Genomic DNA, 27,022 nt, shown 5'->3' on the forward strand with positions numbered 1-27,022 from the left:
GGGGGCTGCTTCTCCCACCTCCCACTGCCAGTGGGCCACATCCCATGTTTCACAAGGCATAGTTACGAGATGGAAGAAGACAGCACAATCTATGACAGGAGAAGAAATAAATCTTTGTTGCATAAGACCACTGAGGTTTTGAAATTACTCTCATCTAACAACTTTAGCATTCTTTACTCTAGAACCTTAATGGATATGAATTTAGTCACAAATGGGAAGTGGAAAATGAGAGCAGAGGGAGGAGAGCATTTTCAATTTCAGGCCTTCAGGAAAGGTTTTTCTGGGTAAGTGGGTTTGAAACTGGGCCTTCTGGAGTATGTGCACGTGTAAGAGCCAGAGGGCACTACAGAGGGTGATGCTGACCTGGTGGGAAAGTTCTGTTTGGAGGGTGCTACCTCAAGCAGATGCTTATCTTGAAAGTGGTCTCCTACCTAACCTTTCTGATTTTGCTCTCTCATGAGAAATATATTCCGGGCAAATCTCCCAGAATATCCTAATACATGCATATTTATTTATAAATTAAATGCACATACTACCAAACTAAAATTTAAGAGTAGGTAGAAGTGTAATCACATTTTAATGACTTGTTAATCACGATTGTTTTATAATATCATGAAGCTAATACCTTAAGGCGGAAAGCCTACTCAGGATTAGATTCATCACTAATGACATGGATGTAATCTCTTTCAAATGGTCTGCTTGAATGTTAATTAATTTGTTCACTTCTCATCAGATGTGATTCCATTATTATTGTTTCTACCTCCTAATGTGACTTGAAAAGGGTCAGCTCTGCTGTTTTCATCCTGTTTGCATGTGCCGGAATATCAGCACACTCTTCAACCCAATTTCTTTGCAGCAATCTTTTTAAGCTACTTGTCCTTTTGTGAGAGTTAATTTAGTTAAAACTAAATAATATAATCTACAAATCCACTTAACAGAGAACAAGAAAACTGGGGAATGAATGATCAAGCGAGTGAGGTCCCCACTGTCAAGCCCTCCGAGAAATACAGATCTCTCTGTTGCAACACGTCATTGCCCGACATACACACTAAAGACTGTCAATCCCAGTATTCAATATTAGGAAAGCTGAATTTCTTTCCTATTCCTTTTGTAGATAGAAATAAACCATAAGAGAATCTCTAATATTTTCTTCCAGTGCCCCATGGAATATCTTATATTTCCCCTTTGGAGCCCCCAGTTTGGAGACCATTCTAGAGGAATGAAAAGAGACAAGTGAGGAAATTGAGATTGGGTCATGCCGCGGAAGACTAGGAAAAAGAGTCTGAAATTAACACCATAGACACAGGGGAACTACTGGTGGTTTGAGAAGGGACTATATAAGCAAAGAGGCATTCTGGGGAGATTAGCTAAACCTGGGCTAATGCACACTGAACCCCACATTTATAACAAGCTGCTTAACAACATGGACAGAGCTTATTTCTTCTCAGGTTGGTAGACCCCTTTACCATCCAGGCAAGGGGAAAGGAAGAGTCTGGACACAGCATCTTAGCCCTGGGGAGGAATCCCCCCAGAGAGAAGCCCCCTCTGCCTTCGAGTAAAGAGAAGGTCTGGTCTCTTGATTTGCCCACTAGACAAATCTAATCCTCTCCCACCTCCACCACTTGAGGAAAAAGTTACTAGGGAGTCTTATTTCTTTGTCATATATACCTCTTCCTGAAAATGGCCTCATCTCCTTAAAGAGATTTTTTTTTTTTTTTAAATCTACCTTTAAAGAGAGAAAGGTGAGAAAACCCCCCACAAACCTTGTTGCTAAACTGGCAAAAAGAGAGAAAAGAAAAACCACTTCCTTTCTTCTACACTCGCTTCTCAATTCCCCCCACCCCTATTCCATATAAATTCAACTTGACAACCCTGCTAATTGGATAAACGCAGCTTCTACACTCCTAGAAGGCCATTCCCTTTTCTTTTTTTTTGTCTTTGGAGGGCTCAAAACAGGGTGATTGTGCTGTTCTTTAACACGAATTCCATCTGCTTTATTTCTCTCTCCCCATTCACTGCTCCTCTTGCATATTTATGAGGCCTTCCCCCCTTCCCTGCCCCTTCCCACCCCGCCTCTACCGCCTTCCTCCGCAACCTCCCTCCCCTCTCCTCTCCCTTCTCTCAGAGCAGCACAAAAACCTTCCAAATGGCCCCCCCTCCTTGCTTTAGATAAACACAGGCAGTGTCAAGTGTGAGGAGTAGGGGGAGGTGGGGGGGAGGTTCAACTGCCAGTCAAGCCCCCCGCCTTCAATGAGGCCCAGGGGCCTCCCCTAATCTGCTGCATGCCTGCCATATGGGGGCTGTGTTGCCCAGGGAAACACTAACAGGCAGAACGGAGCTTAATAGAGTCCATATTCATTGTAATGCAGTGAGATAGCTCGAGGCACCACTGCCTCTTCGGTCCAGTTTCATTCTTCTGTTTCCTTCTTTCTTTCTGTTTTTCCTCTCTTTTCTTTACTTCTTCTTTTTAAAAGGACCAGGTCCCTAGAGAGCTCTAATCTGGAGAAGTCTGGGCTGGCAGAAAGGCAGGGCTGTGGGGTAAGGAGTGAGGAAGGTGAGGTGATGCTGAGATGGGGGCCTGGGGTTGGTGGGGAGAGGTGAGGAGTGGGAGCTTCTTGGGCAGCAGAGTGGGGAGAGCAGCACAGCATCTGCGCAGGGGCCAGGGCACGTGGTGCCGCAGGTGTGCGTGGTCCGTGCACGTGTGGAGAGATGGCGTGGTGGGTGGGCAGGCCCATCGGGGCCTTGGCGCACACAAGCCTTCAGAGCTATGCAGCCTTCTATGCCTAGATATCCCAACCCCTACCTACCTACCCCCAACACCCACTCCAGTCAATTGAAGGGCATTCAAGCCAGCAACACCTACCTCCCGGAGGTGTCAGGCCTGTGGTCAATTCCTAGCTCTCCACAGTTGCATGGAAAAAGTCACAGGTTTTGCAATGAGATGAAACTACTTTAGAAATAAATCCCGGTAGGGGCAGAGGACCCACGAGCCTGCCAAGCTGGGGCCCTCTTTCTCCTCGGGCTGCTCTGCCACAGCCAAACTAAGGGCATATGGGGTTTCTCTGAGTTGATGGAGTGGGTTGTCTAGCAGATGAAGCCTTGTCATGAATATATATGATGGAAGTGAGACTTAGGGCTCCCTGAGGTCAGAGGTGATCTTTCCCCAGGGCCAAAAAGGGAAGGAGGGGAGAGATGTGGGGAGGGAACAGAGTACATTTCTCCCAACTTCTTAGAAAAAATAAAATTGGTAACCAAGCTATGATAGAATTCCTAAAGAATAATCAGTTTTGTAAGTTGTGAAACATAGTTTTTTGTTCTGTGACTGTAAAAAAAAAAAAAAAAAAAAAAAAAATCACAAGTTTAAAATCAAGACAGAAAATAAAAACGAAGAAAAACTATAAAAACTTTCACATACTCTCCTACAGTTGAAACTTTAATCCCATGGTCTGGTACACAGGAAGGTCTCAGTAAATGGTTGCTGAAGGAATGAACCATGTACACGCTCCTATAGTTGTACTATTGCTGACCGAGAACTTGAAACTCTTTACCCAACTGACAGCTACAATCAGGGTTCTGGTGGGTGACAATGGCTTAAACAGAAGCAAAATGCTGCTGCACCTTTGCTAGGAATGCCCCTGCCAGAGTGATGCTAGCGCCTATTACACGGGCCTTTTGTTACATGCCTCGCCCAGTGCCAGAGTCAGGCAGGCTAGGTCAGATACAACTGCTCAAACCGAGGCAGGTTCTGGTGCTTGCTGTGGTTTGTTTTTTGTCCTCCAAGCTTGCTCTATTCTACTTTCCTTGCTCTTACCCGACTGAAATGCATCTTGAACCTGTGGTTTCCTAAGCTCAACCCCCGAGGCGGGAGGGGGGGGGTGGGGGCGGGCAAGACTGTAGGAGAGAATATAAAACTGCTCATAATTTTTCTTTGCTTTTATCCTGATTTTAAGGCCCTACATCCCAGCAACCCTTCAGGAAAGGCTACAGTGGATATTTCGAGAGCCAGGTACAATTTCAATTCCTAGTTCTAAAACCAAAATAGCATTTGGGTACCTGAAATGCTACCCAGAAGTCTATCTCAGCGTCATATCCATTTACATCTATTAGGGAACCACAAAGGTCTGAAGACCCCAAACCAGAGTAGGTGAAGACACACAACCGACCAGGGCCTGACAGGACTCTGGACACTTACGCTCCCTGCAGAGCAGGCTTCCCCTCCAACTTCTGTGTTTGTATTGCGTCCTAGTCCCGGTCGTTCTGACCCCACATATTGCGTGTGTTACCGAGAAGTGCGTGGGGTGACCTGGGGGGAGACCACGAAGGAGCAAGTGGGAACACCTGGGGCTCCGGGACAAACCAGTGCTGGAGCACGCTGGGAGCTCAGCAGAGCAGCCAAGCTCTTCCCAGCCCTCCCGGCAGTGAGCACTTCGGTCAGTAATCTCACCACGGATGTGTGTGATGTGGTGACAGCCAGAATGGCAGCTCTGAAGGAAAGCAGGGACAGCTTCTCTGGTCCAGACCAAATACCTGCTTTTCATTTCACTGCTCAGAGGACACCCACTAATGACCTGCTTCTACAAACACAGACTCAAACCCATCTACTCTTGCCCAGTCTTCCCTAAAACTATGTAAAGATTCGCCATCCACTCAGCTGCCCAACCTGGGACTCATCCTTGTCGCCTGGCTCCCTCTGATTCTCCACCCCAGTATCTGGTCATGTGGACTAACTCTGGCAGGAGCAACCAGAGAAACAATGCAAGCCACATATAGTGTTTAAAATTTTCTAGTAGTCACACTGAAAAATCAAGTGGAAATCATTTTAATAATATCTTTTTTAACACAATATATCCCAAAATACTATCATTTCAACATATACTCGATATAAAAATCATTAATAAAGTTTTATATTTTGTTTTATACTACGTCTCCTAAATCTAGTGTGTATATTCTATTTACTACACATCCCTGCACAGACTAGCCACATTTCAGGCGCTCAATAGTCACATGTGTTAGTGGCTACTGTTATCAGACGGTGTATGTCGAGGGCCTTCAAACTGGCTCCCTGATTCTCATCTCCCCAACTAATAAGCCTCCACGTTGTCACTCACCTTCTTTCTAGAATATCAAGCTCAACCGAACAGTAAAGATGACAAATGAGCAGCTACCATTCACTGAGCAATGCCTTACCTATAGGCCAGAATCCATAATTTGCCTAATTTGATATAATTCTCACAATGGCCCTGTAAGGTAGGTGTACGACCAACCCGTTTTATAAATGAGGAAATTAAAGCTCAGAGTAATTAAATATTTTGTCCAAGATCACACAGATGGCAAACCACAGAGTAGGGATTTGAAAGAGGTCTGGCTGACGCTAAAAACCTTGGCTCTTTTCACTCTACCACACTGCTTTAAGTTATGGCAGAAAAATCAATGGACTATTATGCAGCCATTAAAAGTAATAATTAGAAAGAGCAAGCAGCAACATGAAAAATGTTTAAAGGATATTAAGGAAAAAAGCAGATCTCATTTCGTAAAAAGCATGTAAACAGTTGGGTAAGGCCTGGAAGGAAACAGGAAACAAATAAAAGCAGCTGATTTGAAAATGTGAAGGAATTAGGAGTGATTTTTTTCCCCTTTTGAGGTCAGTTAAAAACAAACAAGCAAAAGAGCTAATAGATGCATCTTTGATAGCTCCCCAAACAAGTTTGATTAAATAAGGTTCAAACTTCTTCACACAACCTTCCAGGCTCTGTATTAACTGGCTGCAGCCAACCTTCCCCTTGTCTTCCTCCCACGAGCCCTAAGCCCTGGGCAAGCTGCTTTTTCACACCTTCCTTCTCCCAGAACCATCTTCTGCTTCTCCCTTTATTATCCTTCGAAACTTACCTCCAGCGTCACTGTATAATGCCTCCAGTGCTTATTCCTCATCCCACTTTCCACAGCGCTGTGCACACCTACTGCAACATTTCCATGATGATTTATGCCTGTCTGTAATATGCCTCTTTTCCCAGACTCTAAACTTCTTGAAGGCAAGGAGGCGTCCACTTCATCTCAGTAACCCTAGCACCTAGAAAAGTCAATGTCTGCTGAACTGAAGGGTCTATCTGGATTAGAAATTTGGGATTGGGAAGGAATGTTACTCTGACCCGTGGACCTATAAGAGGAATGCACACAGACACACTTACCAGTGGTGGAACCAAAGGGTTTTTCTAGGGGGAAATGACTTTAACTGTGGCCTTTATTTTTCAAACCCAAATGGCCCTTAGATGAGTTGGCAGCCCTTGGGGAAGGCCAAGCTACCTGACAGAAGTCAGTGCCTCTGCAGATACTCCTATGGCTTGAGGTTTCATTCAAGAACCTTCTTTGTTTTCCTTCTTGTCTCTTCTCCCAAAACAAACACCCAAATAAGCTTGAGACTTCAGGCTTCCTACAGCCACTGAACTGCAGGGAACCTCACCTAGGATGATACCGTGATTGGCTATCATCTAGCCAGCGACAACAAGGCCCTGAGCTTGAGGCCAGGGTGGAAGGAGGCAGGCAGAGAGGGATGGGAGAAGGAGAAAGAAGAAAGCTGTAAGTGAGAAAGAGGACAAATTCAGGCCTGAAGAGACAGCATGGGGAGGGGAGTAGGGATGAGAGCACTAAATGTGCCAAGCGCCTACTCTGTGCTGAGCCCAGCGCTGGGGCTGGACACACATGGTCCACTTTTCATCGTCACAGCCCAGGGAGTGTTACTGTCCCCTTTATAGATGGGGAAAGAGGTTACTGAAACACTTCATGATGCTTTACCACGTAAGGATTTTAGGGCTCATCTCAAATTTGTATTATAGACATAGCTTCTCTAAGTGACAACATTGAAACTCTGCAAGATCAGGTACTGAAATACCATGAGCCTTGGGTTTGGATAAGAGCTCTGCCACTTCTACCTTTGATAGAAGGTGACTTTGGGTAAATTACTTAGTCTTTGACCCTCAGTTTACTCTCTGTGAAAATGCGAATGATAATACCCCCCCTTTGCTGAGCTGCTAATAAGAGTTAAGGAGATTACGTGTGAAGGCAGCCTGGCACATAGCAGTGAGGGGGGACAGGTGTCGTGGAACTTTTCTACCGAAAGCCATTCACTGGAGGTCTAATTTCATACTGTGACACTGGTGGGCTTTGAGATTAATGTCTTTTAAGACTTAAGGACATGTTGCATTTGAACAACTCCAGACAGATGTGCTAGCCTCTCTTTGCTCATTGTTCCTCTTAAGCTGGACACAATTAAGCAATGGCCTGATTTTGCTGCCCTACAACACATGCATCAGAAGTTCAAGAAACATTCTTTGTCGAAAAAAAGCAGTAACACCTACATTCTACACAGTGTTTTACAGAACCTCACAAAAGCCCAGTGGGACAGGAGATCCCTGGGCGGTACTATAGTGTTCCCAAGTCTGTGGCAAGACAATTGCTAGCCTCTCAATCTCCACCCAACACTAGTCAACATTTATATCACTTAAGCTAATAACCTCTCCCACCATCCCACCCTGTTTATGCCCTCTCTCTGCACTCTCTTGATGATGATAATGATGATAATTTCTCCGTAGTGTCTCTACTTGTTTGGAGAGAAAGGGGAAAGATCCCTGTCAGACAGTAGGTCATCTGGACAAGAAGTTATGGAGAAGTGTTTATAGAAAGGAAAACACACCCCCAATCCCTCTCTGACTTGCCCCCCGCTCCCAGCCCCAGTATGGAGCTCACCTCCGACCACATCGGTGAGCTCACAAAGCCACAACAGACCACCTGCTCTTTTTACACCTACCTGTTTCTAATTACAGTCTATGGCCAGGGCTATAGCCACGCAGGTAAACAACAAAGTAAAATGGTAACAGTGACTGGAGAGGAAACAGGAGCATTCACTTCCAAGGCTTCTGGTGCAAACAGCTGATGAGAGATCCAACGTGAAAGAAATTAATTAGAGTGTAGGTAGACAGCACAAACACAGTACATAGGCAAACCAGTCCCAGGACCTGAACAGCACTTAAGGCAGACCTTAACAGCTTAAGTCCTATCTCTTAGGACAAAGGATTTTGGACAAGTGAGCCATGCATGAACACAAACCTTGCCAGAAGAAGAGTAGGACAGACAAGCGTATTCTGCTTAGTGATCACGGTGAGCGGAGCAGATAAAACAGCTGGCAACCCCAAAGGCACTCCTGATGAGAGATACAAGTCCCTGGGTGGGCTCAGGGCAGAATTCAGGTCAATTCAGCAAAACCACACTTAGCACCCACTAGGTGCCACACACTGAATGGAGGGTGGAGGGGACATAGAGAAAAGTAGGCAGTTTCCCATCCTTAAGTTTCCCATCCTTAAGTTTCCCATCCTTAAAGAACCTGGGACCTAGTCAACCTTCGCTTGACACCATCTTTCTATCATTCATACCAAATGCAGCATGGTCTCAAGAAAAGATCAGATAGACTGGATTTTACAAAGTACAGGCAAAGAACCAGAACCACTAGCAAAGGCATCAGAGGCATGACAAAAGAAATATGGCATACATTCGAGCACACGCACACACACTCACACTTGTACACTCAGGCCCTGCTCAGCGCAGAAGGGCAGTCCTCCAACTTAGCCCTCCTCACAAGTCCTAAAAGAAGCCTCCTTCCCATCATCCACATTCATTCCTACTAGAGTCCCGGGAGAGTCATCAAAGTACATCACTTAAGGTAGGTAAGAGGCTTAGAGCTAATGGAAGCCTATGAGGACTGCTGAAGCCTCAGCTTTGTCTCTGTCACTTCTCACGCTGTGTTGTACCTTATTTATATACAAGTCTCTCCTGGACACATAATAGATACTCAGTGAATGTCTGCTAAGCTGTAAAGACCTACCTCCAAGATCTCTTCCAGGCCTGACTCTATTTGGTCCTTGGAGTTTGGAGCCGGTGAACCCCCAGGGCTGCTTCTGACGCAAAGCAGAGCTTGAGCAGGGGAGGGTGGCGCACGGGTGTCTGAGATCTCCGTCCCTATCGCCCTGCCTCTGGGGAGCCCACTGGGGTTCTTATGCAGGGGAGAAGACAAGCAGGACACAGGGCTTCCCTTCACAGCGCCGGAGCATGGCGTGGGTGAGGGCAGGCTTGCCAAGGAGGAGACGGGGGAGAGTGTGAGGAGAAGCAGGCGCCCAAGGAAACTCGCTTCCCTTCGCTAGGCAAGCTCCCAGCACCCACTCTACGTCGGGCAGCAGTTGGGCCACCAGCTCTTGTCCCCTGGAGGCCTGCACTTCCCCCGTGGAAGCACCATCACGCTAATTATTTATGGTCTGCCTGACCGCTGGACCAAACGCTCAGGGATCAGGAATGGCGGTGATCTTACTACAGGGGCATCTTGAGCGTATAACACGGTTCGAGGTATTCAGCAAACACCCGTTGAGTGAACGAATTACAACCCAAAACACAAAAGTGAAAGGTCATGGCAGAGAGGAGAGAGAACTGTAGTCACATAGTCAAGAGGGAGCTTTTTCTTAGGAGGGGAAGCTGGGCCTTTAGCAAGTTTGGGGGTTGAAAAGATTGACTTACTCTGTTAGGCAACATAATTACCACCAATTCCAATTAAGCTGTCACCTGCAGTCATTTTCTGTGCCCCTTCCTCATGATGACTAAGCAACCAATGGCACCAGGCCCATACCCATACCCTCCCCAGGGCTCAAAACCGGTCTCCGGTTGTGTGACCCAGCGTGAATGAGGGTCAGGCTGCCACTTCTTGACCTGTCCACTCCTGGGGCCGATTCACACAAATGCTGGGCAAAACCAGCCCCAACTCCAACTCGCGGACACACTCACACCTCAACCCCTAACACACAGACACACACACACACCCCCAACCCTTAACAGGCTCTTGCACGCTAGCAGGAAATCTGAAGCACTTAAATGAAAAGCTAAGCCATGGGGCAAAACGGCTGAACTGCTAAGTCAGGGCCAAGACGGCATCAGAAGCTGCCTCTCTTTAGCTGGCGTCTGACCTGACTGCCCTGTGACACAGACAGTGTCTCTCCTAGACTTTCCTGCAAGCAAAAAACCCTCACCCGGACATTTAGGGGGAACCACTTTGACGCAGGACAATAAAATCTCTCACACAAGCATGTTGAAGGAGAAACAGATCACATCAGCAAATTATCTAGAACAATGACTGGTTCAAAGCAGTTGTTCAATAAATGACAGCAACTTACTCAATTTGAGTCACTTCCTTTAGGGTTACTTGGAGAAGTACTTTCATTAGTCTGATCCTTGTTACAGATTTATCCCTAATATTTCAACAAAAGAGGTTTAAGAATAGGTAAATATCTCAGGGGCCAGACACCTCCACCCAGGCTTTCCAGGCATCCTGCTCTGGGCTTGTACATGCACCACCTCTAAGACAGACAAACAACACACAGACACACACACACACACGGGCGCACGTGTGCACATGTGCTCACACAGCAAACAACTCCAGCTCTCCAGCTCCAGCTGGGAAGTATGCTTTAGAATCATGACAGTTTACTTTTTTCCTATCTGACCTCATGCAAACCGACTTTCTCCACCTCTCTGACCCCCAAATATACACATTCAGTCCCCTGACCCACCCCCAATCTTCCTCACTTAGAAAGCTCTTTTAAACCATCTAAAACTTAAAATAAATACCAATTTGGAAACCTGAAGCATGCTCCAGTCTGTCCGTCTGTCCCCACCTTCTGCTGGAAGCCTCCGACCCCAACTCCTGTCAGCCCTCCCCAACTTGGGAAGCCCAGTGGCCTCCGTGCAGGGCTGGCACACGCAGAGAAAACAAACACATGGAATCCTGCCAGCTGGGTCAGGCACCACTATTTATAGCAGAGCGAAGTGTGGGGAATTGGAGGCGTGATGAAGGGTGTGGGGCGGAGGGGGTAGGGATAATTCCAGCCGCTACGCCCAGGCTCCACAGCTGCAGAGGATCCCTGCTGATGTTCTGCCGGCCCAGGTGCAACCCATCCTGTGTGACTAATACCTTCGCTGTGCTGGAGCCTCCCAGGGTAGAGGGCCTGTTATCTTGCTCATTACTGTAGCCCCAGCATCTATCTCTGGGAGCACAGTAAGTATTTGTTAATTAAATGAATAGATGAGCTTGTTTTCTTCCTGCCTACCCCACAAGGTTGCAGATGGAGGAGCTGGGGTAGGTGGAGGGGAGGTTAGTGAGGAATGCCTAAAACAGCGCTTCTAAAAATCTATAAGTTGTTAAAATGTGCTAGCAAAAAGAATGTAGGGAAATGCTCTGTTAAGAAAAGCAAATTAGGTTTCTTTAGTGAAGGCCTTTTCAGAGCCTTTAATGGGCTGTTACGTATTGTAAATTACCAAAAGGTGGGTAGAGTATGCACTGAAGGCTGAACTCACTCAAACACAGGCCTGGACTTATTTGACCACAGGCCTGGACTGACTTGACCACACTACTGTTTTTTCTCAGAGTACCATTAGTGAGGAGAATTTCATCAAATACACTTTGGGAAATGTTGGCCTAAGAGGTTCCTGGAGAATATCCCAGAAACAACTTGTAAAACAGCATCCCATGTTTGTAATTTTAAAAAATTACATGTGAATATGTGGTGTACAGTTATTTGGATTGTCACAGGATAAGGTCAGGAGACACTTAAATGTTCACATCAGTTATGGTGAAGAGCAGGAAATTTGCACTTTTTATACTAAACACTTCAGAAATATTCCAAGTGAGTGGGTAGTTATTTTTGTAATTAAAAAGGTAAATTAAAAAAAAAACTATCCCCAAATATTATCATGTCATCACTGAAATTTTATCTTCCCATAAGCCCAGGGGCCTCATTTCCTAACAACTCCTTGGGCTATAACATGTTGGTCTTTGCTCCATGATCACATCTAAAGTGTTTCCTGTGTCTATATCCAACAGTCAACTCTTTCGGCTTGTAAAGAACCCCTCCCCTAATTCCAGGATTCTGTTGCATCCACACGATGTGGACAAGTATTTTGGAAAAAATGAAAACATATTTAATATTCTTTTAGCAACCTTTACTAATCTGAAATTACTTTGTTTAGTAAATTGTATAAAATATCCACCAAGCACTTCGTTTGCTGAAATTACGATGTTGGGCATATTAACATTTAAAGACTGCCTTTTTTTCCTGCTAAATCACTGATTTCCTAACTTAACTGATTTGTAAATGTAATTAAAAGTCATTCAGATTTAGTGAATGTAACACACTAGGTTTTGTTGCAATATGAGATTAAGGCAAATATTTAGAATTGGAAGAAATATTCCATCTTAGCATAAAAGAGAGTATGTGACCATTTGTTGAGTTACTGTGTGTGAGATGATGTGCACGTATTATCTTGTCTAACCTCTAAGTAACTCTGTGAAGGAGGTAGTATTGTCATCCCCATTTTACAGATGCAGCAATTGAGGCTTAGAGAGGTTAAACACCTTGCTCAAGTTAAGGATTCAAAGCCAGGGTTACCTCCTTCCCCTGCCTGCTGGTCCTGGTGTCCTTGGTAGATTCAAGCAGACAAACCAAAAAAGGAAACTGAGGAAGGCTGAAAAAACCAAAATCAGCCTGGGTTGGAGTCATGCACTAGCCACCATGTTTCGGGAGGGACTGGTTCGTCAGGTCCCACAATGCACTCTGTAGCCAACTCACGAGGATGTTCAGTCCTCCACCCCAGCGGGAGTCAGCCCTGAGTGAGCGCCTCAATCCCATCCACAAGTTGGCCACGGCCCTCTGAGTCTGGATCCATGTAATATGCACCAGCATGTAGTGAGAGACAATAAAATTCTTCCATTTCTTAATCTGACCTCTCTCATCTTCCTTCTGTTCTTACATAAGCCTAAGATTGGAGGTTCCCAACGCAGGCTGCATGGAACAATCATCCAGGGACACTAAGACACATCAACACCTGGGCAGCACCTCAGGCAAATTCACTTAGAGCCTGTGGAAGTGGGGCCCAGGTATCAGCATTTTCAAAACCCTTTCCTGGAGACTGTAATGTGCAGCCAGGGTTGAGAACCCCTGGGAGTCTCCGCCATGGATTTGTGGGTCATTTTGACAGAGAAGGTCTGCCAGAAATGCCTCGGTTGCACTGGATGCCATGGTTGGAATTGCGAGTTTTGTATAAAGATGTTCCCTGCTCTATTATTTTTACTGAAATTCTTGCCATTTTTAAAGCTATTTTCTTTTATTCCACAAATTGAATATCTTAATACACTTTAACGAATAAAACATTTTCTCAAAGTTTCTCTCAGATATCCCCAGATATTTTCTGGACTTTCAGATTCCTAGTTTTCACCTCTTCACACAGAAATAAAAACCCAAGAAGAGACCACCATTGCAAACAGCACCTACTTTGGGGGCCGAGACGGCTTCCAGAGTAGCAAAGGTGACACTTAAACAGGTCCCTGGGCCACAGTCACCCCTGCTGGGGCCACCACCACTTCTGGGGGCAGAGAGGTTAGCAGGAGAGGAAGTTTTCCAAGCATATGCACATTTTAGAGTTTGCACATGAAAACCTGAAGAGCTGTCAGTGATTCCCTTAACAAATTGAGAACAGTCTCAGGGGCTCACAGACCACCAGGAAGTAGAACCAGGTGTTGGCTGTCCAGGGGTCCCACATCCACTTAACACCAGATTGCACCACTGGGCTTTGGCTCCCCTGGAACTAGCTTTTTGGCATCCCAAAGGGTTAACAGCGCAGCCTCTAGCTTCCGGCCTTCCCTTCCCCAAGAAGTGGATTTTCAGTTTGGTCCCTGCCGGGGTGGAAGCAGCGCCTCACCCCAACCTTACAGACTTGGGTCCCGCCCAGCCCCTCCCCACCTGCGGCCCTCCCCCTCCAGGAATGAAGCTGCCGCTACCCAGCGTATACCAAGGAGATGGTTTCATCTCCTTCCAAATCCATTTTGTGTCTTAACTTCTGCCAAGGATAAAAATTAAAACACTCACACACACATCACGCATGTATGCCAGGACAGAGCTCGAAGTTTAAACTGAAAAAGACCAGGCGGGGAAGGGAGGGGCAGGTCGCTGATCAAAGTCGGGGCCTGGAGACTTCCCTGGGGTCTGTGTGGCCCTGAGGCCCCTGCTGGCTACACCCAGGGTCAGACCTGAGCCGGTGTTTGCAGCATCTCCCCTGCTGTTCCTCCAACACCCATTTCATACCACCCCAAACGCTGCCCAGGGGGCCACAGAGCAGCCCAGCTGCCCGGCACTCCACAGGCTGGAAGCAGACTCTGGTCCTCACAGTTGGAGAAGCCCGTTCCTTGCCAACTCCAACATGAATAAAAACAGTGCTTGGAATGACACGCGGGCCCTGGTGGCATAGGCGGCTTGCGGACTGCTTGTGGCCACCCAGAAAAATGGGTCTGGAGCTGGAGCCTCTGTTCTTAGACCCCTGTCCCCCCATACCCGGGTCTGTAGACACCTGAATCTGGGGACCAGGCAGAGAGCGGCTCTGATCCAGCTGTCTCCTGTCATCTCCTGCCGCTGACTTCTTCCTTCTCGGCCAAACCAGAAGCCCTTGCATTGCAGAATGAGCACGCCTAACCTTTCACCCATTCAGGATCCCCCAGAGTTCAGATAATGGCCCCTTACTCAACTCTAAACCCCATCAGCTGCCCCTTTTCCTCCCCAAATGGTGAACTAAGTACTCACATCACTTACACCTGTCCATTCTGACTCATACAATCCTTTGCCTTACAAGTCTATAAACACTTATTGAACACTCATTCAATATGAAGCTCTGTGGATCCAAAGATAAAGTTCAAGCTTTCTCTAAGAGCTCAGCACCTGGTAAAGGAGACACACAGAAACATCTCAGAGCACCGTGGAGCAACTGAGAATCAAACCCGAGGGCCCTGGGCTGGGGTTCTTTCTTTTCCATGCCGCTGTTAGGAAGGCATGGGAAGACGGGATCACACACTTCTTTTGGAAAAAGTACCCTTGTGGCGTTCATCCTTGTCCTATCTGCACACAGAGCAGAGTAATGAAAACAAAGTAGTATTTTAAAAAACTCTTCTGTCTTGATAATTGTTGAATCTGGGTGATGGGTACATGGGGTTCATGATACTCTTCTTTCTGCTTTTGTGTATTTGAGTTTTTAAATAATAATGAAACTTGCTTTTTCAATAGGATGACTAGAACAAGATCATCCCAAACCTTCTCAGTCCTGCACCAACTTCCAGGACGCCCGCCCCCCCGCCCCCCATTGCCCCCCATGTCACCTCAGTTAAGCCAAACAGCGCTGTCCAGCAGGTTTCCACGAGCGCCCAGGTTCTGGTAACGGAGGGCAGTATACCTCTCTTCAACCTTTAAAGGCTCCCTAGTGTTGGGCCAAAGAGGCAGCCCCACCCCTGAAAGGGTACTGCTGGCCGCAGACAGAGGAGGTCCTGAGGAGCCTATCTCCTTGGTGCTCTGGCTTGGGAACCTGGACCCCGCTGGCTGCCCCCCATGCCCTCTGCTCCCTTTCTGGGTTCCCTGTCCTGGATGGGCCTTCCCCAGAACCCTGAGCATATCTCACCAATGACAGGTCCGCAACGTTGGCGGGCTTTTCCCTGATGGCAGAACCAACCAAGTGCACAGGCTACAAGGTCCAAGTGAAAGACCATCACTTTTCTCTGGACCTCCACTTCTCTGCCTATAAAATTCCCAAACGTACCGTAAGTGACACAGCTCTTTAAATAGCCAAACTCTCCGAGAACATGGGCTCTTGGGAAGGACTTATAAATCAGCAGCTTATCTCAAAAGCCAAAGTAATAATAATCATGATGATAATAATGGTGACATCTAGCACCTCCTCTGAGCCAAGGGCTCTTCCAATGAGAGAAGGCAGATAACGCAGCTCAACGTGAAATGACCTCTTGCTTGGATTTGGGAAATATTCAGAATCTAAGTTATAAGTGTCCTGAGGGCAGCACGCATGGTGCTCAATAATCTGTTGGCTGATCAACTGAAAGGCCACTCTTTAATGGTTACAAACATGTCTTTGGGGCCACGTGGAAAATGCCTGAAGAGGCATGAACAGCACTGCTCTAGGCAAGGTTTATTGCTGGGTCTCTGGATAACCAGAAACAGCTCAGTGTGGAAGCTCAGTGACTGAAGGGAGGCTGGCTGCAGCGGGCATCATGATTTTCAGAGGGTGGGAGACGGGTCAGAACCCCCTGCCCGGGGAAGGGTAACACACCTCATTCTGGCTGAGGTTCAGAGAAACAAGGCCTCGCTGCCTGTCCCCCATCTAGACCACGGGCGTTAGCGCTGGCACTTTGGTTAGTGTCCTTGTGTAGGGAGAATGAGTTCTGCTGCCTAACACTCCATCACAACGGGGCAGGCTGGTCCTCTTCACCTCCTGACTTTTTTTTTTTTTAAAGTTTTATAGTTTTTGCTCTTAAATTTAGATCCATGGCCCATTTTTAAATTTTATTTATTTATTTTTATATTTATTTTTGGCTGTGTTGGGTCTTCGTTTCTGTGCGAGGGCTTTCTCTAGTTGCGGCAAGTGGGGGCCACTCTTCATCGCGGTGCGCGGGCCTCTCATTATCGCGGCCTCTCTTGTTGCGGAGCACAGGCTCCAGACACGCAGGCTCAGTAGTTGTGGCTCACTGGCCTAGTGGCTCCGCGGCATGTGGGATCTTCCCAGACCAGGGCTCGAACCCGTGTCCCCTGCATTAGCCGGCAGATTCTCAACCACGGCGCCACCAGGGAAGCCCCTACACCTCCTGACTTTGAAAGCTGTAGAACTTAGTTGTTCAGGAGCCTCCCTGTTCCACAGCCATGGAGGCCTTTTCTAGAAAGGGAGTCGGGCAGTGGTGGGTAAAACTGGGACCCTGCCCTGGTTTCCCACGGATTGTTCTGTAGAGAAAGTGCTAGAGAAAACCCAGACTGCCCTGGAGACTTCCTTCCACCAACACTCGCTGGAGCTTCACACGTGTGGCAAGGCCACGCCGCGTTTCCCTGCACAACCTGCCCTAACAGGCGACCACGCCGCTGGGAGGTCCTGGCATGGCCCCCAACTGGACAGAATGCCATTCCTCGTACTAAAGGGTTATTTTCTAACACATCACAAGATATTTATAAACTCAGCATTTCTGAGATTTTTTCACCCCAAAATCAGGGAAAAAAAGTCCCATCTAAATGCTTCGTCAGATCATGTATTTATCTTTTGGTTTAGCAAACGTGGCCCCTGCTCCTCGACACACACTGCTTGGCTGCACCTACGGAAGCCGGTCTGGGATTCTCCCACAGGACCTCCTGGGGGGGACAGCATGTGAGGAGGTGACTCAGGGATGAAGGCTGGATTTGGCAGGGAACATGGGTCTCACCCTCCCACGTTCAGCAGTTCTCTATCCTTAGCCTCCGCAGGCAAACTGTGACAAGGGCCAAGGCCTCCCGTGTTGTTGACGGTCAATAATCAGTCACAGCCTTCCAGATGCTGGAGCGAGACGCAGGAAGACAAGAGGGTGCAGGGCACACCACCCTGATTCCATAATTAACGACAAAAGCAAGGACGGCTTGCCTGTAGACAGTACTTCTCTGAAGAGTTTATGGAGCGTTAAACACTCCACTGCATGAGTGCTCACAGTCTTGGTGACACACCTGGGACAAGTACTGTTAGTCTCCACTTACGCAGGGGACACGTAGGAAGAACCACTGGATGGCAGCCCAAGAGCTCTCGGCAAGTCCCTGAACAGGATACAGACGGGAGGGTGGGCTAGGCAGAGAGCAGACCAGAGGACGAGGTGGTAAGGATTGGGATCACCGGCATGGAGTTTCTACCGTCTGAGAGCTGACTTCCCAAGGAGGCCGTGTCTTCTTTCTCCTTCTCACTGAACTCTGAGGCACCTGCCTGGTGTCCTTGGAAGTGAGGAGGTGCCAGCTGGCCTCAGCTCTTCGTTTATTGCACACAGAAGCAACAGAAGCTGGGGTCTAAGTCTCAGTCCCTGCTCCCCAGGGTTGGAACCCTCTTCACCTAGTACACCCCTTTCCTCTCAGCCCTGGGACGTTTCAGCCTGCTTCAACCAGATGGCCCACGTGACCCCCATTCACACGCACTTCCCTTTCCTCTAACTGTGGTCCAGAGTTGGAGCCGGGTTGGAGGAGCTCCTCCTGCTCTAGTTATAAAATCCGTCATTATCCCTCATCCCCCGAGAGCCTCACTGTTTACTGACTGGTGAGGGCACTGAATACTGGGGTTCCTGCCACACACACACCCCTCCCCCCCACCAAGGAATCCTCGTTTATGAGGCTGACTGAAGAAGGAAGCACTTCTTGGCAGGGAAAACGTTCTCACTCTCTTTGCGTCTGATCAGCCTTCCTGCTTAATGACCACAAAACAAGCCCTGAAGCTCAGTGCCTCCCAGGGCTCAGCACAGACACCAATGGGGCTGAGACAGCGATTTCGGCAGCTGAGGGAGCTGTGGCCGCCGCCGGATGCGGCGTGAAGGAGCGCTGCCTGCCCTGCCTGCCTGGGAGGCTCACTTCCCTGCCGCTCGTCCAAAGCTCCGGAGCAAGTAAACCAAACTAGCGAGGAGGAAGGCGAACGGCCCGGTGCTCCTCCTGTCTCTCTACTTAAGAGCGCGACAGAAGGTCTGCACAGCCGATACTTCCAGATGTGGAACCAAAACACAGGCAGCAACCGACAGTTTACCAGCCTGGGCTGAACTCCAGTAGCACCAGCGCCAGGCGTGTCCAGTGGATGATGACACAGGGGGCAGCACTGCAGACCCGTGGGCTCTGGGCAGGTGGGTCTCAGCGCTGGCTGTGGGCTCCTCCGTTGTCAGCGCCTTGCACCCCAGCTGGATGTATGGTGTGAGGGGGCATGGAGTGGGGAAGGCCATGTTTAAAACTGGAGGAGATTGCTAAGTGAAAGAAGCCAACCTGGAAAGACTATACATACTGTATGATTCCAACTACATGACATTCTGGAAAAGACAAAATTGCAAAGACTGTAAAAAGAGCAGTGGTTGCCAGGGATTGGGAGAGGGAAGGAAGGAGGGCCAAATAGGTGGAGCACAGGGGATTTTTAGGCAGTGAAACTATTATTCTGTCTGATACTATAACAGTGGTGGATATGTATCATTACACATTTGTCAAAACCACAGGCTGCATAATGCAAAAAATAAGTCTTAATGTAAACTATGGACTTTAATTAATAACGATGTGTCAACATTGACTCATCACTTCTAACAAATGCATTACACCAACGTAAGATGTTAGTAATTCGGGAAATTGGTAGGGGTTGAGGGGTATGAGGTAACTCCCTGTAATTTTCACTTAATTTTTTTCTATAAACCTAAAACTGCTGTTTTAAAAAAGCCTATTAATTTATTTCTAAGTTAAAAAAAACCTGGAGGAGGAGGTCTGGACTATTCCCCAGCTCCCTGAGATGCTGTAGATGTTGGGTCCGGGGATCTTGGTAGTGTAATTTCTCAGGCACGTTTGTTGTCAGCACGAGACCTCTTGGGATATTTGCCCCTATTTTTACTCTTCCCTAGCTTCTAAATTTAGAACCAAGCTAGACATGACTGAGATGCAATTTGAAGTCAGATCTATCCCCCTCTGGGCAGACATCCAAACCTCCTATTCCTTGTATTTCAGGCTGTCAACTCTCCAACCACAGAGACAATTTCTGTCACCTGTGTGCCTACCATGGGGCCTGACTCCACCAGGCCCCGCTATGTGGGGAACTGAACTAGTCTCAAATTCATCCCGTGTTCCTCAGATGCAACAGAACTCCCATTCACCTGTGCAAACAGAAGGGAGCAGTACAGTGGATGGTCCAGGCACACTTAGGAAATTCCAGATGAACAACTAGACTATAAACTTTTGATGGAGTGAGGATGCCCTGGGCTTCTCTGCAGCTCCCAGCCTGGCCTAGCACAGTGCTGGACACAAAGTCCATGCTCAGTAAGTTCCTCTTGAGTGATGCAGAAGGGCCAGAGAGGCACCCATTCTCACCCTCCCCTTACAGATGGAACAGTGGCACAGTGGCACATCCACGGACATTCCTGAAGTCAGTCACCTTGAGGAAGACAGAGGAGCTGAGCTACTTCCGCTGCGGCCTAGCACACTGCTTTCCAGCTTTTCTAAAACAGACACCCTAATAGTACTAGAATTCCCTGCCCCTCTCTCCCACATTCCCCCCGTATACATATACCCAGAATGCATTTTTCTTATATAAATCCTTAGGTAATTATTTCATTCTGTTTGAAACTCTTATTATACTCATTTTGAGATTCAGGAAAGACCTGTAGACTAGTAACAAGAAAAACTGAGTACCAGTTACATCCCAGAGTCTACTCCAGGCACTGGGGAGGTGGTGAGAAGCAAAATGAAGTCCCTGATCCCGTGGATCTTTCCTTCTAGAGGATAAGCAGGCAATAAGGAGATGAACAAGTAGAGACACGTCAGGAGGTGGAACGTTGAGAAAGAACAGATTAGGTTGAAGGAAGAGAGAATGATGGTGGGAGTTTGATTTAATAAAGGGCAGTCCAGTGAGGGTGCCACGAAGCAGACGCCTGAATGAAGTGAGGGACGGGCTGTGCAGCTATCGGGGAAGCACCTTCCAGGCAAGCGGGCGAAGCCCCGGAAGAGACGCTGTTCTGCTTCGGCGGAGGAGCAGCAAGGGGGCCACTGAGGCCTGTGGAGCGAATAGGGGAGGTGAGGGCACTGACAGCGTGTGGCATTTTCTCTGCATGAAAGCAAACCATGGACAGTTTTGAGCAGAGAACTGACCTCGCCTGGCTCCTCTTTTGGAAGCTGACACTGACTTCTCCATGAAGAACAGACTGTGGGCAGGGAGGTCAGGGTTGGGTGGAGGCAGGGAGAACACTTAGGAAGCTACTGCAATAGACCAGGTAAGGAATGTCGCTGGAAGACAAGGATGGTGAGAAGTTGCAGGATTCTGAATACATCTTAAAAATAAAGCCAACATCATTTGCCAACTTAAAGTGGAGTATGAGAGAAAGAAGAGAGTCCAAGGTGACTCTCAGGTTTGGGGCCTAACCAGTAGAGTGGAATATGCTGAATCAGGGAAGACGCAGAGGAGAAGGCTGGGTGGGAGCTGTCTTCTCAGTGACCAGGCCTAAAGACTGGTACCTACAGGGGCACCTGGGGCACAACCTTGCCCCACTGTGGGTTCCTCTCTTTCCCCATCTTCTCATTCCCTCATCTCTATAGAGCCTTGAGCCAGTGGGGGGTTCCATCAGTGCAGCCTTCCACCTACTCATCTTTCCAGCTGCCCAATCCATCGATAACTCTCCTTCCAGTCTGTTTTTCTTTCCTTTCCTTTCCTATTAACGGCCACCTTCTCCTGAATGTTCACAATGCATTTTGTGCGCTTTATATGCAGTATCTTGCTTTCTCTTTGCAACAACTTTAAGACACTAGGGTTTCAGAGTGGAGGTGACTAGCCCAGGGTCATATGCCTACCACCTGGCAAAGCTATGTTCAAATCCAGGCCTGTCTGGTTCCAAAGCCCGCCCTTAACCAGGATGCCTCACCATCTCCAACCTGGAACTGGCCCCAGAAACATGGCTCCCTCCTGCAACAACCGTCTTTCTCCAGCACTTCCCCCTTTTTCTAATAAGATTCACTCCAAACCTCTGCTCTCTCAGATGGGGTCACCCCAACTCTCCTCAGACTCCTCTGTTCCTTCCTCTCTCAGTAAGAGTGTGAACCAGGATCCTACTTGCCACGAGAGCTTTTCTTCTCTCAAGTCCTGCCAGACCCTGAGGCCTTCACTGTCTCTTCCCACAAGAGAGGGAAAGCAGCTTATCTGGCAACAGGACCTAACTGCCTTCAGTTCAGGCCTCTGCTCTTAGAAGACAAACACAACCACAGAAGCAGATGCAGCCCTTGTGCCCAGACTCTGACCTCTGGCCAGTTCCCTCAAATGTCTTATCTCCCAACTCATCTTGGGTGAGCACAGATGCCAGAGGCTTTTGAGGTGAGCAGGAACCTTCTGCATCAAAAGTGTTCCCTTGTGCCGTTTCTCTGCATCCTCATAGTGCCCTGAGAAGGCAGCTTGCGAGGATGGGGGGAGAGAGGCTCAGAGAGTTCCCATGATTTCCTCTGGGCTACCCAACTAGTTGGTCACATAATTATATCTTAAACCCAGGTATCCTGTACCGCCCCCCCCGCCCCCCCCCCCCACACACACGCAAAGCCAGAACATCCTGGCTTCAGGCTTTCCACATTTGTTAAAGAAAAACAAGGAACTGAGGGCAACTACATGCTCATGGCAGCCAAATCTCCCCACTCTCTGAAGCCAGCTGGGAGAGTCGGTTTTGCTCTGCAGGTAACGGCCTGTAGCATTCTTTCTGCTGGCTGCCCTGTATTTGCCTGGAAGGTACCATCCTGTCAGTTACCTGTCTGTCAAAGTTGCTACTTCCTTCCCCAGGGTATTTTTCTGCACAAGCTGCCACTTCTCCTAACCAGGAAAAGTACCTGCTGGGCAGAACACCTTCTCCCCCTTCACCCTGCCGAGGCTCAGAGGACCTTGATCAGACTTGCAGAGACCCAAGGCGCACATGGATTCAGCTGGCACCTGTAGTGGAAGCAGAGACTCAGACAGCCAGTTCAGATGATGTCCCAGGGGGAGCAAAAGCCAGGAGACACGTTCCAAGAGGAGACCCAAGACAGAGGCAGCTTTCAGCACTGCCTACGAAGTCAGACATCAGCTGGGCCTCAGGACCCGGCTTCCCTCAGGCTGCTGCTGTGGAACCAGTCAACACCTTCCAGTTGTGGCCCCAGTTTTCAATTCACGTCTCTTAAAGCAAGTCTCATAAAGGCCGCCACCTGCCCCTTGCACTCTGTTAGTTGCAAAAGAAACAGTTCTCCCAAGCTAAGGGGGCTCTACTTAGAGAGACTGAGAGGAGAGATTGTCTGGATACTTTTTTTTTTTCTCAAAGCCCGAGTTTTGGAGTCAGCAGCCCTGCCATGAAATCTTGGCTCTGCCACTTACCAGCTGTGAGACCAGAACAAGTCCCTATGATTATTTAGGCTTCAGCTCTCTTACCTGCCGAATAGGATCATGCTGCCCATCTTCACAGGACTGCTGGGGGGTTGCAGGGACAGTGCTCACAGGGCTTAGCACAGGGCCTGGCACACAGTAGGTCTCGCTAAATGGCAGCTCTCATCCTCCCTGTCATCAGAAGGACGACGGAGGCAGGTGGGGCTGCCTCTTTGGCACCGGGATCTGCCAGTCTCGGCCTTCTCGGCCTGCCCTTCGGGTCCACAGCTGACTCCCTGAGAGGGCAAGGGAATGAAGGGCGCGGGAATGCCCGTGACGGAGGGCACCTGCTGCTCATGTGTGCTCACCCTCTTGAGGGAGAATCACCACTTACATGTAAGGCTTGGTTTGTAAAATCAGGGGAACAAAAATGAACTCCATCACAATACTGCTTTCAGCAACCTGTTCTGTCCTTTTTACGCACACTCGGGACCTTTGTGGTGTTTCAGTGACGGGGTTGGTTGCCAACCTTCTTGTTCCCCTTTGGTGAGGAGAGCTGAGCTCCCCACCCCTCCCATTGTTGAAGACCACCCAGCGAAACGCGCTGGCAAGCTGCCACCGTGCAGGCAGGCGAAAGCCGGGCCTGACGACCCAGCCTCCATCTCTGCAACAGAAGGCTAGAGAACGACAGGCACCTGACTGCAGGCCTTTCACCTGGAGCCGACGCGGCCTTCACGATGGCCAGACCCCCAGCGCTGTCCAGAAGGGGCTGCAGGTGATTGCTTGGAAGCCCTGTACATTGCAAGAGCCATTAGACTCTAACCCTTGGCTATAACACAGCAGATTTTTATGTAACTTGTTCACTACAAAACATCCATTCATAATGACACAAGTAAACAGCCGTGAATTTCCATCACTTTATGTGGTCTCACTTGCAAAAGTGGGTACTGTGCTGACTGCATGATGAAATCCCCTCACATGGGCGCAAGTACGTAAAAAAGGACAAGGTACCGTAAACACCTCTGTGGGATGACAGTCATCAGGCAGAAAAGCAGACAGCCAAGTCGGGAGGGGGCGGCGGGGGGAGATGCTTTGTGAAGCAATTAAGAGCAGCCTCTGCTTTCACAGAAAAGTAAGAAATCCAGAACCCCCCAATTTTCCTCTCCAATTCACTGTGACCCATACCTAATAAACCTGCTGGGACTGCAACGTTAGGTAAGTTCAGACTAGTAAAGGCACTTGGCTGGGACTATTCTGGAAAAATATTGGCAGGCCGGGAGAGGTGCGGAGTGCTCTCTTCAAGAGTCCAATTCCAGCCCAGCCTCCAAGGCCAACCAGTTCTACACTCCCTTCTCCTCTTACCTGTAGCTCCCATCCTGTGTGACAGCCACCTCTTAGCAGCCAAGGAGGTTCCTGGGCAACTGGAGAGCCCAACAACTTTTATTTGCCCCTAAAATAAACGTCTTCTCACTTGTTACTCTGGGAATAATTTCAGGGCCAAGCAAACCTACCCCAGACAGCAGAACAAAGGGCAAACGGAATTTAAAAGTGAAAAGCTGAATTCAGGCATGTGTTTCTAGCATTCTCAGCTAAAATCTGACCTGGCTGAGAAAGAAAAGAAGATCACAAATTTCTCCTTTTTCCCCTGAAAGCTACTCAGTAACCGCTTTTAGAAACTTGTCGAAGACTCGCATTTCTGAGTTTCTGTATTTAATGCAGAGATTCCAGTTTTTAACTTTACTAAAATTTAAAAAAAACACTCAACTTGAAATCTCCTGTCTTAAGAATACTTCAGTCTATTATCCGCTGAGGAAAAGTAAGTTTGCAGGGAGAAAATAATGAACAACATACGGGCAGAGGTAAAAGAACGTTTCAGTCCTGCCAGCCCCATCTCTGCCTCTAGGACTTAGCCTGAGAGGCTCTCAGGCTCTCCTCCTTCCAGGAGCCTTTCTTCATGACCCAGTCCAAGCACTTTCACACTGCAGTTTGCATTGCCGTGCCCTGCATGTCCCTTCCCCTCAGTCATGGAATTCTGGAAGGCGTGGGCTCTGGTATTGATATTGAGCACACAGGGAGCGCTGAATAAAAGCTTGTGGAAAGGATGAAGGCTCCAACCTACACGTGAGTCATCACCCTCATCTTGTCCAGTGCTGTCCAAACTCATTTTGGAGAAGAAAAAACATTTCTTTTCCATATTTTCTGCTGCTCAGCTCCTTTTGGATGATTTTTTATTCAACCCGTAATATGTACTTTCCTGTTACTAACTAGGAGAACTAGTTGAGACTTTCCTCAACGTTTTCTCTGGCAACCAAGTTAAGTTGACCGTGTATCATTGGCTCTGATCTCTCTCCTACGATTTCCTCTTACTGCCCAATAACCCTGTCCCAAACATCAAAGGCCTTCTTTGAAGATAAGGCCAAATTCACCATCAGGAAAAGAGAAACTATTTCCTAACTTTATTTCAGAAGATGGTATGACACGGAATCCCTCTGGGTTTTGTGAGATAAACACCGCCCAGTACATCAGATGAGAAGGCATTTGCTGTAATACCATTGGTAGACACATAAACACAGGACTTTCCTCATCCAAACCTAAGCAGGACTTTTCCACAGCAGTCTTGGGCTCCGAATCCACAGTAAATGGTTTATAACCAACATGTTGAACAGAATTTGCCACAGGGAAAGGGGGGTGACATGGTCACGCCAGGGGAAAGAGGCCACCACAGGCTCTGACTATAACAGTATCCGAGCTGAACTAGAACCAGCTTGTCTAGTTCAGATTCCACTCAAAACTGGACCCTTCCAATACTGAAGGACGGGAAACACTCTTATCTTCAAGCGGAAACATAAAACATGAAAATATGACTGACCCAATAGGCTAGAGATATTAGACTATGGGCAGAAAACCTCACCTGCTTCTTCTACTTCATTGCTGATACCCTCAGACGGTGTGAATGTTGACAAGACTTCATGGGTCATGGGTTGCAGGAAGCTTGTTCTGGGCCTGAGGAAAAAGAAAGTGTCTCAAACAAAATAAATAAACACTTTGAAAGTATTTGCTTTTTATAAGGTGCATTGCTATAAACCAGAGTAATTCCTTATTAGTCCATTTTACAAATAAGAAAACAGAGAAAAAGCAGTTTTTCTAAACCATAGGCTTCCTTAAATCTCCAGTTACCTGGCCCCTTGCTAGAAATGAACTGAAAAATAGATGAAGGACCATGATTACATTGAAAACAGTCTGTTGCTCTTACAAAACCATTACCTTTGCATCCAGTGGTCCATTTTCACCAATATTCACCAAATATCTGTTAAGAACACATTATCAGCAGCCCTCATATGAAGTAAAGTGGGTTAACAGGGAAGGGGCTGGGGCTGGTAAGGCAGCACAAGGAGTGAATCCCCTCCAAAATCAAGGGTCAGCTAATAGATGGGTCCAGCTGGAGCAGAAGGGTCCTATCAAGGTAATACTATCATGAGATGAGACAGAGCCACATGTGAGAGGGCTAAGAAATTTAGATTGTAAGCTTAGACTGGGTGATGACTTTATGCGACTGATGGACGATGGGTGTTGGCGGGGGGGTGAGGGTAGGGGGGTGATGGGTAGACAGTGGGGAGTCCAGCCATGTGTCAGCAATTGTCAAAGGCATGAAGAAGCATGGTGGTGGCAGAAATGGAAAAGATGGTAGGATGGCGGAATAATAAAAGGAAGGGCAGGAGAGACTGGGCAAGCTTGGGGAAGGAGCTAACTCAGTGGTAATGGAGATTTAGTGATGGATTAGCTCAGTGGATTGAGTCAGTGTGAATGGAGTCCACAGGCAGAGCCAGGGGTCCAACCCAAGTTTCCTAATCCTCAGGGCAGTGTCACTTGAGATGGATCCTTTAAGTCTTACTCCCTGATCCCACCACCCCTTCTTTACCCATTTCCAACCCTGAGGGCTCCAAGGAGGCAAGAGCCCTATTTAGGAAGGCTTTTTGTAAACATGGATTTCTAGATTAAAAACAAACACCCTCTTCCATCCCACCCTCCAGCCCCAAATCTTTGATTCAGCCTCATAAATGATGAAAAT

At 47.9% G+C, this 27,022-nt stretch overlaps 1 protein-coding gene across 6 annotated transcripts in view; it reads right to left on the reverse strand.

Moving 5' to 3' along the window:
- The window catches only part of BOC (BOC cell adhesion associated, oncogene regulated), an 82,816-nt gene that overhangs the window by 51,238 nt on the left and 4,556 nt on the right, over positions 1-27,022 (reverse strand). For 5 of the 6 annotated variants that reach the window (XR_011074325.1, XM_068546746.1, XM_068546745.1 and 2 more), the window contains exon 3: positions 25,865-25,956. The gene's annotated coding sequence lies outside the window, so the exon portion shown is untranslated. Of the gene's footprint in view, positions 1-22,448; positions 22,471-25,864; positions 25,957-27,022 lie in introns of those variants that run through there. The other variant, XM_068546743.1, reaches the window with a different exon arrangement.

The sequence above is a fragment of the Eschrichtius robustus genome, chromosome 6 (assembly GCF_028021215.1).
Source record: "Eschrichtius robustus isolate mEscRob2 chromosome 6, mEscRob2.pri, whole genome shotgun sequence".
Classification (NCBI taxonomy): Eukaryota; Metazoa; Chordata; class Mammalia; order Artiodactyla; family Eschrichtiidae; genus Eschrichtius; species Eschrichtius robustus.